The sequence below is a fragment of the Euleptes europaea genome, chromosome 6, assembly GCF_029931775.1.
Source record: "Euleptes europaea isolate rEulEur1 chromosome 6, rEulEur1.hap1, whole genome shotgun sequence".
In the NCBI taxonomy this organism is placed as follows: domain Eukaryota; kingdom Metazoa; phylum Chordata; class Lepidosauria; order Squamata; family Sphaerodactylidae; genus Euleptes; species Euleptes europaea.
Window position 1 is genome coordinate 22,862,209 of NC_079317.1, and position 16,298 is coordinate 22,878,506.

At 46.0% G+C, this 16,298-nt stretch overlaps 1 protein-coding gene across 1 annotated transcript in view; it reads right to left on the reverse strand.

Annotated features, from left to right (window-relative positions):
• TUNAR (TCL1 upstream neural differentiation-associated RNA) overlaps positions 1-14,257 on the reverse strand; it is a 58,333-nt gene extending 44,076 nt beyond the window's left edge. The window contains exon 1 of the mRNA XM_056851538.1: positions 14,231-14,257. The gene's annotated coding sequence lies outside the window, so the exon portion shown is untranslated. The remainder of the gene's footprint in view (positions 1-14,230) is intronic.
• Between the last annotated feature and the right edge of the window lie 2,041 nt (positions 14,258-16,298).

The following is a 16,298-nucleotide window of genomic DNA, read 5'->3' on the forward strand; positions in this document are numbered from 1 at the left end:
TGGCTATCCAAAAAGGGAAAGGGAAAAAAAGCAATCTCCTGCACACTGTTGCAAACCAGTGCTTATTTTGACCTGGAAATTCTTTCATAACAAACTTTCTCCTTGGTGCTGATTTTGTAATTCAGTTTTGCCTGGCCAGTGTCTCTCCCCGACTCTCCCTCTTTTCCTTTCCTAACCTGTATTAGGTCAGGCGTTAGAAATTCTCTCTCGGCGTTGGAGCAATAGAGGCTACAGGTTCAGTGTAATGGAAAAATCTTCCAATCCGGAGAAGGAAAGGCCACGGGCTATTTGTCTGAATCACTTTGGGGGTGGAGTTCAAACTCTGGATTCCAAAGGGAAAGGATCCGCAGAACCGTACTCCGCAAAGACTGAGAGAGGGGGGCAATTTCCAAGGTAAGGAGCTGTGAGTTGCCCTACCTTCTCGCTGCCTGCAGCTGGGGCTTTCCCGGCTCTTTCTGCAGAGCATATTAATTGATTCCGGTTGCTGAGCAACTAACTCTGGGGAGCCACACGGATGCTTTCTCCACCACAGCCCGAACGGCACTAAGAACTGGAAGATGCAGAGGGGGATAAGAGCATCTTGTTCCTCCCCACGGCTCCTCATCTGCACGCCTGTTTAACTCTCCCACAATCCACTTTCGGCTGCCCTGCAGGTTTGACTGAATTGCTTGACAGCCCCCCTCCCTTTTTCTCTCTTGAGAATGGGAAAGCTCAGATGATGGGACGGGGGCTTTATTTCTCTCCCCCCCCCCAATCTTGTTAGGACTCCACTAAGAAGCCTTTGTGATCACATGAACACATGAAGCTGCCTTATGCTGAATCAAACCTTTGGTCCATCCAAGTCAGTATTGTTACTCAGACTGGCAGCGGCTCTCCAGGGTCTCAGGCAGAGGTCTCTCACATCACCTGCTTGCCTGGTCCCTTTAAGTGGAGATGCCGGGGATTGAACCTGGGACCTTCTGCATGCCAAACAAATGCTCTACCTCTGAGCCATGGTCCTTCCATCAGACAGCAAGGTCTCTGGTTATACTTCACATAATTACGTGTTATTTATGTATGTGCTGTCAAGTCGCAACGGACATATGCTGATGCCAGCAAGGGATTTTCAAGGCAGAATGGTGGTTTGCCATTGCCTTCCTCTGCAGAGTCTTCCTTGGTGATCTCCCGTCCAAGTACCAACCCTGCTTAGCTTCCGAGATCTGAAGAGACTGGGCTATACCAGGCTGCCTTCCCTACCAAGGTGCGAAACCAGGCTGCCTTCCCTACCACTTACCCTATGCTTTCTGCATTTCATGGTCCCTTAACCCTGCTGTTTAGTGTTTTCCTCCCTCAACCTCATATATTTCTATGCCTACCTATGACCCATGGCACTTGCAACTAAAGAAGTTGGCTCTTGTGCATGAAAATTTATGCTGGAATAAAAGACTAATGACTTTAAGATTCCACTTGGCTCCTGTTTATTTTTAACCCTGGTCACAGTGCTACATTTTTCTAATAGGAGTGAATGGTGATCATTCATGTGAGAAAATAAAGGGGCACCATTGGACTGGGAATGTTCTCACCTTTGGGAACACCATTGACTCCAGCCATGGAAAAGAAAGTGCCCTCCTCATCAAACAGCCCCTCTCTGGAAGTCTATTCCTTGGCTATGATAGAATTTGATGGGATGCAGGGAACAAGCTTATATAGATCTGATGTTTCACTGATAACTTGTGTCAACCCACATCTAACCTGGTGACCTACAGCAACTTGCAAATTGACTCCCTTCCCCAGGGATTTAATGCAAACAGCTTTCTGTACAAGGGTTCTAACCTTACTGCAATGTTTCTGGGTTAGTGCTAAAAGACAAATACTGGGGTTCAAGCAATCCTGCAAGCAATGGACGTTCCACTGAATCCCCTGAACCATTCGTGCTCCATAGATGAGGAGAGGCTGTTTGCTCATTGGGGCAGGAAAGCCATGGTCCCTAACCTAAGGACACTTTCCTTCATAATTACATGACTGATCCAGGATTCAAGGTCTGCCTACATACTGGAAGATCTGGGATCAAGCCTTCCCAGTGTTTGTTAAATAGAAAAAGGGTGCACATCTTTTCCTCCCCAGGCAAATACCAGTGCAAAGGGGATCTTATGTTTATTGACAAAACCATGGGAGTGGGGTGGGCAAGTTATAGCTCCCCTCTCCACCACAAGGTCACAATACAAAGTGGGGCATGCACAACTACTTGTTCTATGGATCACTCAGCATCCTGTCTAGCTAGACCCCCCTTAGCACTTTTATTAAAAACATGTTCTTGGCTTTAGTCCTCTTAGGCCAGGGGTGGGAAACCTTTTTCCGCCAAGGGCCATTTGGATATTTATAACATCATTCGCGGGCCATACAAAATTATCAACTTAAAAATTAGCCGACCAAGCCCCAAGCAGGCAGCTGTCCCAGCTGCCCCCCGCCCCCCGGCGTGGGCAAGCAGGCAGGCATCAATCCGGTGGCACACCCGGATTCTACAGCTGGCTCCTGCTCCTGCTACCTCCACCTGCAGGGATGAAATGAGGACACACTGGCTAAGAACTCTCCCCCCCATGCATTCTGGCCCTGCGTTTCTCCATGGCCCAGGTGGGAAAGAGTAAACACAGTTTACTGGGTGGTCCTAGCACCCAAGCTAATGACTCTTCTGCAAGAGGGAGAAAAGGAACCTTTTTTCTGCAAGAGGGAGAAAAGGTTCCTTTTCTCAGCAAAACAAACTCACATCTACCTTGAATAGAAGCTATTCCTGTCCCCGGGAGGGGGCGGATCGCCAGTCTTAGATCCTTCTGAGCTAGAGATCTGCCAGGACCCACGAAGGGTGAGGCCAAATGATTTTGCGGGCCTTTTACGGGCCCTGGGCCTGACTTTCCCCACCCCTGTCTAAGGCCCTTAACCAGAAATTGTGGCTTTGCAATGCCTTCCACTCATCCAAATATGATTTGTTTTGTGTTTAGTGATCACTGAGTTTTTAAATGATTTTAAATGAGAGACACTGTCCTTCAGTGTTACTCCTCGGAAGATGCCTGCCACAGCTGCTGGCGAAACATCAGGAAAGAAAATACCAAGACCACGGTCACACAGCCCGGATAACCTACAAGAACCAATTTTAAATGATTCTTGCTACTGAGGAGGGGCTATGGCTCAGTGGTGGAACATCTACTTGGCATGCAGAAGGTCCCAGATTCAATCCCTGGCATCTCCAGTTAAACGATCTGGCAGTAGGTGAGGGAAAGACCTGAACCTGAGACCCTGGAGAGCTGCTGCCAGTCTGAATAGACAATACTGACTTTGATGGACCAGGGTCTGATTCAGTATACGGCAGCTTGATGGGTTGGTTATTTTCCTTTTAGTTTCCTCTGTAGAAAACCTCTTTTAGGATTGTAACTGAAGTCATTGGTTCAATAAATTATGACCCAGGAACAGACTGGGACATTAAAACAACCCAAGAGTGAGCAAGACGAGAATGATGTAGGCTTGCTCAGTGCCCTCCAATGCTGCTGCTCTGTGTGTCTAGAGGGCCCCCAGAGTAGTACCAGCAACTACGGAGCTCAGCGTGCCTTGCTTTTGGCCACCAGTAGCCGTCCAGGTCCACAACCTGAAGGAAACTTTCCTGGACAACTAAAGATCTGGCCCACCCCGCTTAGGAGTTAATTGTGAATACCTTTCTATTTATGATTTATTTGTTGGTGTTACTTACTGGAGGGGCAAAATTGTGTCTTGCATTTTGTATAAATCTGTTGTTTTCAAAATACGATAACAAGAAGAAGAAGAAAAGTGGGATTTTATCTGCCAATTTTCTCTACCTTTTAAGGAGAATTAAACCGGTTTACAATCTCCTTCCCTTCCTCTCTCCACAACAGACACCTTGTGAGGTAGGTAAGGCTGAAAGAGCTCTAAAAGAACTGTGACCAGCCCAAGGTCACCCAGCAGGCTTCAAGTGTAGGAGTGGGGAAACCAACCTAGTTTACCAGATTAGAGTCCACCACTCATGTGGAGGAATGGGAAATCAAACCCAGTTCTCCAGATTAGAGTCCACTGCTCCTAACCACTACACCATGCTGGCTTGGAGCATTTCCTGTCCCCTAGCAGCATCATTCTGGGAGGCATTTTGACCTGTAGTAGGAGAAAGGAGGGGAGAAAGTCACGGGGCATGGGCAGAAATCCTTCTGTATGCAGAAATGCAGTGGTAGATGGATCCAAGGCAGGAGATAAGAGCAATGACATGCAGTTTTTCAGGAAAGTGGTTCCCATATGTTGTCCTTGCATGCTTTTTTGGTTTGCCCATTTTAATTTGCCGATGTTCTCATTTTTTTAAAGGCATTGTAATGTTATGTTAATGCCATTCCAACATCATTTTGATGCCGTTCATACACTTCAAAACAAAACAAAAATGTTTCAAACTCAAATACATTTAATTGGGGAAAATTTGATGTGATCAAACACAAAGTTGAGGTTTTCCAGTTCCATGTAAGCAAGGGAGAATCAAAAGCACAATGAAGGTTTTCAAGAACAAACAAGCCGTGGTGGAAAGTGCCATCAAGACACAGCTGACTTATGGCAACCCTGTAGGGTTTTCAAGGTAAGGCACAATCAGAGGTGGTTTGTAATTCCCTGCCTCTGCATTGCATTCCTGGACTACCTCAGTGGTCTTCCCTCCAAGTACTAGCCAGGGATGACCCTACTTAGCTTCTGAGATTTGGGCGAAGCAGGGGTGTGAAATTTGGTAGCACTCTCAGTGCATGGTTGAAGGTCTGGTGGAAGCTCCTATGAACAAAGAGGCCTCCATAGGGTTGTAGATAGGGTTGCCAACCTCCCGGTACTAGCTGGATATCTCCTGCTATTACAACTGATCTCTAGCCTAGGGCTGTCAAAAAAAAAATTCGGTACAGTTCGGATTCGGCCGAATTTGGCCCTTGTGGGTTCGGTACGTGCCGAAGTCCGAACTCCCCCACTTCGGATCCGTTCAATTCGGCGGGAATTCAAAGTGCGGAAAAAAATTCGGCCGAATAAAGCCATTAAAAACACAATCGCGCCTTTCCGCGGCTCTGGGGGGGCATTTTTTAAGGTGGAGGTCCCAAAATTTCAGGGTAGCTTGGAGGGACCCTCCTTGCAAGAACCCCCAAGTTTGGTTAAGATTGGACCAGGGGGTCCGGAGTTATGGGGCCCGGAAGGGGTCCCCCCCATCCACCCATAGGAAAGAAAGAACAGAAGCCGGCTGCTATTCATGCAATGGGCGGGGGGGGACCCCTTCCGGGCCCCATAACTCCGGACCCCCTGACCCAATTCTCACCAAACTTGGGGGTTCTTGCAAGAAGAGTCCCCCCAAGCTACCCTGAAAGTTTGGGACCCCCACCTCAAAAAATGCCCCCTCCAGAGCCGTGGGAAAAACCTCCCTATGCCTGCTGGTGCTGAGAGATTTCTCATTAAGCTTGTTTCCTCTGCGGTTAACCACAGACGCCCAAAGTGTTAACCCCTCATGGGAAGTAGGTTAATGAGAAATCTCCCAGCATAGGCAGGCATAGGGAGGTTTTTCCCACGGGCTCTGGGGGGGGCATTTGTTGAGGTGGGGGTCCCAAACTTTTAGGTTAGCTTGGTGGGACACTCCTTGCAAGAACCCCCGTGTTTGGTGAGGATTGGGGGGGCTGGAAGGGGGCTTGCCCCCTTCTCCATAAAAACCAATGCAAAACTTTTGGCTTAGGGCTTAGGGCTATCCATGGCTACTAGTCAAAGTGAATACTAGTCATGATGCATATCTATAATCTCCAGGGTCAGAGAGGTTTTGCCTTGGATTTGCCACTCTCTAGATGCACATTCCCCCCAGCCAAATTCTCAAAACTCAACAATAAGCCCCCATGCAGAGTTTGGAGAATCTGGCTGGGAAAATGTGCATCTGGAGAGTGGCAAATCCAAGGCAAAACCTCCCTTGCTTAAATGACCAAGAGGTTTACCTCCCTCACCCAAGCCTGGGTGCTACCCTACCTAATAACTAGTGCACCCTTAAACAAAGTTAACCACCAACATCACAATTCACAAACAAGGCAGCTACCTTGAAGCAGATGGATCTCCCCTGCAAGCAGGAATCACACAGGTGAGGCGGCGCAACACTCTAGGAACCCAAGCTAACTTCAACCAAAGTACACTGGATCCCCCCCCCCCGCGGGCAGAGACTCACACTGACCCACTTAACTCCAGCCAAAGTTGGCAACCACAAAAAACAGCAGGAATAACACTCCCACAAAGGCAAGCCCACCCCAACCAGAACAGGTAATCCCCCCCCAACCAGAAATCACAGCGTAGACACACAGAGCAACAACCCAAACATCAAATTTAACATAAAGAGCCCCAAACCAGGCCAAGCTTAACAGAGACTCAGTCAGTAAAAGCCTATGCCAACTCCAGGCCACAGCAGGAATTAGAAAGCCAAACTTGGGAACAGTAGCACAGGCCAGAAATCACAGCCCGCACACACAGAGCAACAAACCAAACACCAAATTTAAAATAAAGAGACCCAGGCAGAAGCCTGGGGCTTGCCCCAAATAAATACAGCAGAATCTGCTCCCCTACCCCAAGTTATAAAGAAAAGCCCCAAATTAAGTAAAATGATAGGGTCAAACTGTGCATGTCTTCTTCTCTTCTCTTCCACGTCCAGGGACCACCACGAAGCAGGCAGGCACAGTCAGGGAATTATAATCCAGTTAGATAGATCCAATTCCACAGGCAGGTTTACCTCAGGATCCCAAGAGGAGCACTCACAGCAGCCAGCACCAGCTGGATAGAGGTCTATAAAATTGTGCATGGTGCAGGGAGAGTGGACAGGGAAAAGTTTTTCTCCCTCTCTCATAAAAACTAGGACATGGGGTCATCCGCTGAAGCTGGAGGCTGAGAGATTCAAAACTGATAAAAGGAAGTATTTCTTCACACAGTGCACAGTTAAATTATGGAACTCCCTGCCACAAGATGTGGTGATGGCTGCCAACTTGGAAGGCTTTAAGAGTGGAGTGAACATGTTCATGGAGGAGAGGAATATTCATGTCTACTAGTCAAAATGGATTCTAGTCATGCTTCCTAGAGGCATGAATATACACTGTGCAAGAACTGAAGGAGATCCTTCCAGATCCATTGCAGTCAGTGTAGGATCGATTTTGAAGCTCGCTTAAACCACTCTTTTTTAAAAAACAACAACAACAACTTTTAAAACCTTTAAAATGACTATTCACTGTCCTGATGCAAAAGGAGAAATTCCCACCCCACCGCACTCGCCTGCTCATTGTTTGCATGTGTGTGTTAAGTGCGGTCAAGTTGCTTCCGACTCATGGCGACCCTATGGCCATTTATTCATGGAAAGTTTTGCATTGGAGTTGTCACTCTCTAGATGCACATTTTCCCCATCTGAATTCTCAAAACTCTGCACGGCAGCTTATTGTTGAGTTTAGAGAATATGGATGGGGGGGGGGAAGTGCATCTAAAGAGTGGCAACTCTGATGCAAAACCTTCCATGAATGAAAGTCCTCCAAAATGTCCCATCTTTGACAGCCCTGCTCAGATCTTGCAAACGGAGGGCCGTGGCTTCTGTGGCCCCCGCAGGCGGCAGGATTGCTCGGGAGATTGGAGGGGGGATTGGAAGGGGGAAGGGCAGGCGATCCTCCTGGCCCCAGCTGACAGGATCACCCGGGAGATTGGAGGGGGGGGATTGGAGGGGGGGTAGGGCAGGCGATCCTCCTGCCCCCAGCTGACAGGATCACCCGGGAGATTGGAGGGGGGATTGGAAGGGGGAAGGGCAGGCGATCCTCCTGCCCCCAGCTGACAGGATCACTTGGGAGATTGGAGGGGGGGATTGGAGGGGGGGAAGGGCAGGCAATCCACTGCAGATCCCTCGCCTGTCTTCCCGGGACTCCCAGGAAGGCGAGCGGGGGGTTGGCAAGCTCCTCTGCTCTGCCTGGACAGGCAAAGCAGAGGGGTTTAAAGACCCCTCGCCTGTCTTCCCGGGACTCCCAGGAAGGCGAGGAACACACACCCCAGGCAGAACCGACGACAGCCCCCTTTGGCTTCCCCCCCACCCACAGAAACTGCTCCCTCCCCCCACACACACAGACTCTGCTTTTCCCCACACACACACACACATACACAGGAGAAAAGTTATAGATTAAAGCCCCCAAAGGGGTCTTACTGTGGCTGTCTTCTGTTCCATCAAGAGGGGCTGAAGAGGACTTGTAAAGTAATCCAAGATGATTCCAATTAGGCACGGAACGTTTTGCTCTGGAGAAGATGCACACAGGATCGGCTCGCTGATCCATTCATCCCAATAGGGAAAAGGGGAAAGCCCATATCTCGGGACCCCCTGACCCAATGTTCACAAAACTTGGGGGGTTCCTTAAGAAGCTTAATCTAAAGTTTTGTGTCTGCACCCCCAAAAATGCGCCCCCTGCAGCCATGGAAAGAGAAAAGGGGGGAGGCGATATTTCTGCCCCCACTGAGCCCATCTTTACAAAACTTGGGTAGTATCTTAAGAATAATTCACTGAAGCTATGCTAAAAGTGTGGGGGCTATATCCCCAAAAAAGCGCCCCCTGCAGCCACATAAATGGAAAAGGGGGGGAGGGAAAAGGGGGAGAGCCCATATCTCGAGACCCCCTGACCCAATGTTTACAAAACTTGGGGGGTATCTTAAGAACACTGGTCTGAAACTCCGCTCAAAGTTTGGGATTTGTACCCCCAAAAATGCGCCCCCTGCAGCCATGGAAAGAAAAAGGGGGGAAAGCCCATATCTCGGGACCCCCGGACCCAATGTTTACAAAACTTGGGGGGTACCTTAAGAAGCTTCATCTGAAGTTCCAGTGAAAGTTTTGTGTGTGCACCCCAAAAAATGCGCCCCCTGCAGCCACAGAAAGGAGCGAATGTGCACAAGCACCCCCCCCCACACACACACGAGGATTTCGCTCTCTCTCTCTCTCTCCCTGGCCAGGCCGCACATCAGCTGATTCCTCCAGTACTCAATCCTGACTGATTGGCCAGAAGAAGACCCAGCTTGCCCACCAATTGGCCAGGGGAGGAGAATGCTGCTTACTGACGGCCGAATTTGCCGAATTTATTCGCGAACTCCTGAACTCGCTGAATTCGGCCCCCCCGGTTGCCCGCCAGTTTTGAGTTCGGATCCGTCCGAACAGAAAAGCACCGAATCAGGGGAAATTCGGTTGATTTTCAGTTCGGGCCGAACCGAATTGACAGCCCTACTCTAGCCAACAGAGATCAGTTCACCTGGACAAAATGACTGCTTTGGCATCAAAGTCCTTCCCCTCCCCAAATCCCACCCTCCTCAGGTTCCGCCCCCAAAATCTCCCAGGTATTTCCCAACCTGGAGCTTGCAACCATAGTTGTAGATGAAAAGCAGCATTCCCAACCAGGTGGCGGAACTTACACTCAAACACAGATACACTGTACACTCAAACACAGGTACACTCAAACACTGTACAGATGCACACTCAGGCTTCCTGCAGACAACTGGCCAGGACCTAAAGCCCTGCTGCACCCATTTCCATTGGGGAGTCAATTCTTCCCTGCAGGGTGCGTTTTTCTGTAGCTAGGCCCTTCACTACAGTCAAGAGCAATGTCTCCAGATGAGCTAAATCTAGCACTAAAGGAAAGCACTCCATGGAATTCTCCTGGTAGTGGACAGGGTGTGGCACAAATGGAAGAAAGGCTTCAGGTCTAAGCTGCTGGACTGTACATGTGCATGTCCAAGCACAGGGCCTGCAGGCACAATCCCTGGGAGATTTTTGGGGCTCAGCCTGAGGAGGCCAGGGTCTGGGGAGGGGAGGGACTTCAATGCAATAGAGTCCAATTGCCAAAGCTGCCATTTTCTCCAGGTGAACAGATCTCTAATGACTGGAGATCTGTTCTAATAGCAGGAGATCTCCAGCCACCACTTGGAGGTTGGCAACCCTATCTCTAAATATGCACAGCATATATGATTTCCAGGACCTGAACAGTGCAGAAGATCCTACATAGTCCACTATCACTGAGAGGCGCTGGCAATGGGGTGGATCCTTCCCCTATCCTGCCATTCCATTAAGCAAAGCTTATTTATTTATTAAAATATTTATTCCATACCTATCTTTCTGGCTCAAGTTTGCAGCCTTCCTAACCATGTGATACAGCGCAAATGGCTTTTGGGGCATATATATTATCTTGTTGCCCAATTGAGTTTTTCTCTCCCCACCCCCCGACCCCAATCCTCAAAGCATGACTGTTCCCCTTAGTAGGCAATTGTGTAAATAGGTAATTAAATCAGTCATGAATCATATAAAACAGAAGTCCAGTGGCACCTTCATGACTAACAGCATTTATTTATGAACTTTCACGCTGGAACAAATTTGCTGGAATAAATATTGTTAGTCTTGAAGGTGCCACCAGACCTCTGTTTTGTTTTGCTACAAATCATGTCGATCAGACATAAATAAAGGCTGTGTTTTAATCAGATCCCACATTTTGAGATTCGTCGAAATAGTCTCTTGCGACAGTAATGGCTGCTGATCGGTTTGAAGCTGCGGCACCTTGGCGCATATGCAGTTATGCCAAAAACCAATGCAAAACCTGTTCTGCAGGATTCGCAGCTGTTCAGCATGAAGCAAGCAGGCAGGGGGACTGGCTCGCATTTGACCAACGCCTTCGAACACAGTCAGTGCAACCATCGAAGAAGTCTGCGGTGAAATTTGCAGCATCTCTGAATGCCAAAGGTGGATGCGGGAAGTGGATCCCTTGCAATGCTGGCACAGATCTGGGGCCATCTGTAGGAACTAGCAAATGTCACTTATGAACAGAGAGGTGTGCAGCCCTTGTGTCGTGGTGGTTGTTGGGATGCAGCTCTTGTGCAGTAGCCACCCATGAAACAATGGGTTTCAGAGCTTGTTGGGGCTCTCCTCTTGGATTTCGCACAGCAAGTCACAGGAAGACAACATCTTCTCTCAAAGCTCATACTCTGCCACAAATGTTGTTAGTCTTTAAGGTGCTACTGGACTCTTGCTCTTTTACATAAGAAAGGCCATGCTGCATCAGACCAAGGTCCATCAAGTCCAGCAATCTGTTCACACAGTGGCCAACTAGGTGCCTCTAGGAAGCCCACAAACAAGACGACTGCAGCAGCATTATCCTTCCTATGTTCCAAAGTACCTAATATAATAGGCATGCTCCTCTGATCCTGGACAGAATAGGTATGCATCATGACTAGTAGCCATTTTGACTAGTAGCCATGAATAGCCCTCTCCTCCATGAACATGTCCACCCCCCTCTTAAAGCCTTCCAAGTTGGCAGCCATCACCACATCCTGGGGCAGGGAGTTCCACAATGTATCTATGTGTTGTGTGAAGAAATACTTCCTTTTATCTGTTTTGAATCTCTCACCCTCCAGCTTCAGCAGATGACCCCACGTTCTAGTATTATGAGAGAGAATTTTCCACATTCTCTCAACCAGTCAGTCTATTTTGAAATGTCCATTGATTTTAAAAGTACAGGGGATGCCCCACCTTCTCCTTCCCTTCTCATGCTTCATGTGCAAGAGTCCCCTACTGGCAACCATCCTTCCACTTCTAGTAACCTTCACATGTATGGGGAGTTGTACTTGGGGAAAGCCAAACTATGCAAGAAGGCCAAATCAGGCCCATATTGTTAGGCCAGATTTTATCATCTGCATTCACACCATATTTTCTCCAAAAACGTAGATTTGCAACGAGAGAACAAACAAAAAAGACATGGAAGGAATATAACAGTGCATTATTAATATGGAAGAATTTGCAGAATGTCCATACTAACGCATTAAAGAATCCAATCATCTCTAAATATGATGCGGCAATATATTTGCCCATTCTCTGTTTGATGTTGAAGCTCATCACATAAATCATAATCTTCCTGTACAGCCATGTAATAAACCAGGTGTGTGAATTCTCTGACTCTCAAGGGTTATCCGTCTGAAATCCTTTTAAACCTAAACAGATTTACACTTCGAAAACAAAAAGCTCTCCAGTAATGTAAGCAAATTAGTAGTTGTAGCTACTGAACAAATGCACATATTATTTTTACTTTATATACCCAAACAGCAAAGAAAAAAATATATATCAAGTTACTGAAGGATGAATCTACTCAATTATGTCTTATTAAAGTTTGGTTAAGCTTTCTGGTTTGCATTAATAGCCTTTATTTGCTTAATATAGATCATCAGGAAAATGACTTCAAGTGCCATTTCTGTGCACCGCAAATTGCAGATTTTAAAATTGATGGAATTTCCTTTTGTTGGATTAGCCTCCAGAAAAATAAAATGAAATTATATATGTGAAATACCGCAAACAAAAAAATTAAAACTGAGGGTTGCAAAAGATGAAACTTTGACATTAATAATTCGGTTGTTGGCTTTGTGTCCAGTTTAATCTTGTAGTGCGGTTTAGACTTCAAAAGTTTATTAAAATGCTTTGGGTAGAGATTAAGACGTCAGGATGGAAAATGAAATTTAGGAAGTTATTTTCACCATAGTGTCTTGGGACACTCTTCCATCTAACTCTGCTCTCTTATTGAACTAGTATTTTGATGGTCTATTTTATTTATTTATTTATTTATTGAAAAATCACACTCCAGTCCATTGATCGTAAATTTTAAACACAGTTACTATGGAGCAAGTCCACTGAACACAATGGGTCAATTCTAAGAAACGACCATTATGACCATGCTGCAAAGCTGTATGACCCTACAAACACGCTTGCTTGCAAGTGAGTTCCAGATGCACTGCTACAACTCACTTCAAGGGATGTGAGGGAAAGGTGTAATCACAGTCTGAAAACTTCAGTAGCACTAAAGATGCCTCAGTTCTAACATTCTGGCTTAATCTGTCTGTTGGATCAGGAGTCTCGGTTATCAAATCAGCGAAGCCCAACAAACCCATCCTCTGTCCTAACTACAGAGAACTGTTTTCTTAATTGAAAAAGAACATGCAAAACATGTTGTTTCCTGTTGTCTCTCTCTCTCACACACACACATATCCATGAATGTGATTCTGTGTGCTTATAGACCCTTGTTTCTTTGTTGTCCTTATACTTTACCATTAATATAACTATTTGCAAGCTGAATTCTTTCTATTCTGTCATCTCACCTCCTTTCCTGAATCAGTCATATGGGTTCGCTTGAATTATTCCACGAACTAGAGTGCGAAATTAATATGCAGCTAAAGAAGGAATAATAGCTCTATCTGTTGTTAACTAAGGAGGCATCCATTCCTAGGTTTTATTTATATATTTTTCTTCTGCTTAGCATGTTGTGTGCATGCTGCATATCTAAAATGTAAGTCGGCACTGAAATTAATCGCTGTCCAGAAACAAGTGTTGTCTGCCTTTTTAAAATAAAGACAAAATTAATATTTCTGCTTTTTCTACCTTTTCCTTAATAGCCAAGCCATTCCTCTGGAGACAATCTTAAAATATCTACATGTTACAATTCCTTTAAAATATATTCCTTCTGAAATGATGAAAATGTAACAAAAATCTACTGAGGCTGCTTTTTGAAATTCTGAACATCTTTCTCATAATTATAGATGTGCACAGCCAATCTTTTGGGTGTCAACAGTCCAATTTTTTAAAAAAGAAGGTACCGTTTGCATTTTGCCTAGAAGTATCAGCAAAACCTTTATCCATGCAATAGCTCAAGTTGAAAACACACACAGACACACATAATTACAAAGCCATTCAGAAACTTTAAGCTGACCCAGAGACTCCGTTCACTTCACCAGCATTTGAAATATCACTTCATTGAATTCTAACTCGCATAACAATCAGAAGTAAAGTAAGATCTTGGTGATGATGTATAACAAACATCAAGAAGAAATCGTTTTAAGAATCAGGCATTCTGAATCTATGCAGGTATACTTGGGAACAAATCCCATTGAGTTCCATGGGACTTACTCCCAAGCAAATGCACACTAATATTTCATTCTTAAATGGTCAACATGTCCAAGCAATCATGTCCAGTGACATCCAGTTTTGCAACATCTTTTGTTTGTATAGTTCTCTCTGAGGACTTGATATAGGAAAAGCTAAGAGAAAATGCGGGGGGAGGGGGGAAATGGGCCGCTCTGGCAAAAAAAGAATCTTTAAAGTACAATGAAGGCATTCAGACAGTATGCAGATTAAACCAGCACCATGCAACCCCCCCAAAAAAACAGTCTTAACACTCACCCATTCCTTGTACAGAAGATTTAAAAAGTTTAAACCACCAACATTTTCAAGTCTCTTCCTTCTCAAGAGATCAGCCCCTCAGTTCTGAGCATCTGTGGAAATCATGACATTGTCTCCTGTTTTTATCCTTCTCTGTAGATGACAGTCCTTTACAGATGTCAGCAGTCTCGCTGAAGTATTATTGTAATCCATCCAAGCTCCCCCCCACCTCCACCCCACGACTGCTCAAGAGACAAAGTCTGAAATATACATCATTTTCAGTTTGGCAAGCAGCTGGATGGTTTCCTTTCTGCGTGCCTCCTTCTAGAAGGCTTGGATCCCTCAAACTGGATGTTGCTCACAGGCTTGGCTATTTATACAGCACTCTGCTCTGCCTGCTTGATACAGAGGGAAGGCAGCAAAGGAAACTCAACTCCCCAGCACTGAAACACCCTCTCCATGTATTTCCCCGATCAAATGGCTTTCCTTTTTTTCCGTTTGTTTGTGTCAGAGGCGGCCCTTGGGTTCATATAAACCCAGGCGAGCCAACCAAGATACAAACGGTTGGTCGGTTGGAGAAAGAGTAAGGAATGCAAAGGAGACACAAGTAACAGCAGGAAAGGTTGGGCATCTTGTGATTGCTTTGAATTAATACTCCTCAGGGGGAGATTAAAAGGGGGGGGAAACGCTGCTCAAACACAGCAAAACCTGTCTCATGGAGTAAAAATCTGTTGGATCAGACAAGCTCTTCTGGCAAAGTTATGCAGCCTGTGTATTTATTTTCCTGATATTTTTTTAGTGCTACAATGACAGCGTTGTAACAATGAAATTAAGCTGCTAGATGTGTCTTTCCCTGAATTATCTGATAAAGGGCGGGGGAAGAACACCGTCTCCAAAATAATTGCCTTGGTCCTGGTTTGCAGGAATCATCGGGCCACTGACCAAAGGCATGCTATGCTTTTGAAAGGTCAAACGAGGTTAAAGTGCCCTTACACAGTTGAATTCCTGGTCATATAAAGATGGTCAGATCTTATAGCAGAAGTTGGTGAGCCTCTCCCAAAAGTACATGGCCCCTGAAAGCGTTTTCTCCCCCCACTGCCCATACACACACCCCTTGTTAATTGGCAAAACAATTGGGCTGTCTGGATCTTCCCCTACAACTAGTTCATCACAGCAGGAAGCAGAAGACAAGGCACTCAAAGATATTTCTTTTAAAACAAGGACAGTGGGGCACTGGAGAATCCCATATTAACCAACGTTATTTCTAGGGAATAGAAATGCTGATCATCCATTGCTTCCCAGATTTGGGAGTTCCAAATCATTCGGTCCTTTCTCCAAACAGGGAACCAATTCAGAATCTTCCGTTCATTCATTTTTTTCCACTATCAAAATTTTGCACATAGGACTGAACATGCAGGGTGCCCCACATCGCTTCGTTGCTTCTGTTCCTTCGAACCATTTTCCCTCATCTACATTGCCTGCATGGTTGCATGCAGATTGTTTGTGTGTTTTGCAGAATCACAGCGGCACGTGTGCACGTCAGTAAAACCGCAGCACAAAAAGAATCTCAGTGGAGTTATGCACACAATCCATTCAAGACTGCTGTTTTAATGCATGTGCATGCATCGAGGGTGGAAGGTAATGCAAGGGGAGGGGAGATAGAAAAGAACAGAAGGATACACATACTTCAATAATCAATTTTACAAATGCTCCTAATTAAACTAGAATGCAAAGGAAGGGATTGTAGGGCAGAACAAAATTTCAGAATAATAAAGGAATAGAATGGGGGAAATCCATTCATCCCTATTTAGTCCATTGTCAAACATGCTGATCTCTCAGTGTACACTGCTACATGGGCAGGCAGAGTCTAGCATAGGCTGTGGAATAGCATAGCACGACCAGCAGAGATCAAATACGCAACTCTCTGTCTCTCTATCACACACACACACACAGTGGTATAGATGTGCCTTTAATGTGCCTTCTAATGATCAAATCCAAAAAAGTTAAAAAAGTTAAGGTCCCCTGTGCAAGCACTGGGTCATTCCTGACCCATGGGGTGACGTCACATCCCGATGTTTCCTTTATTTCC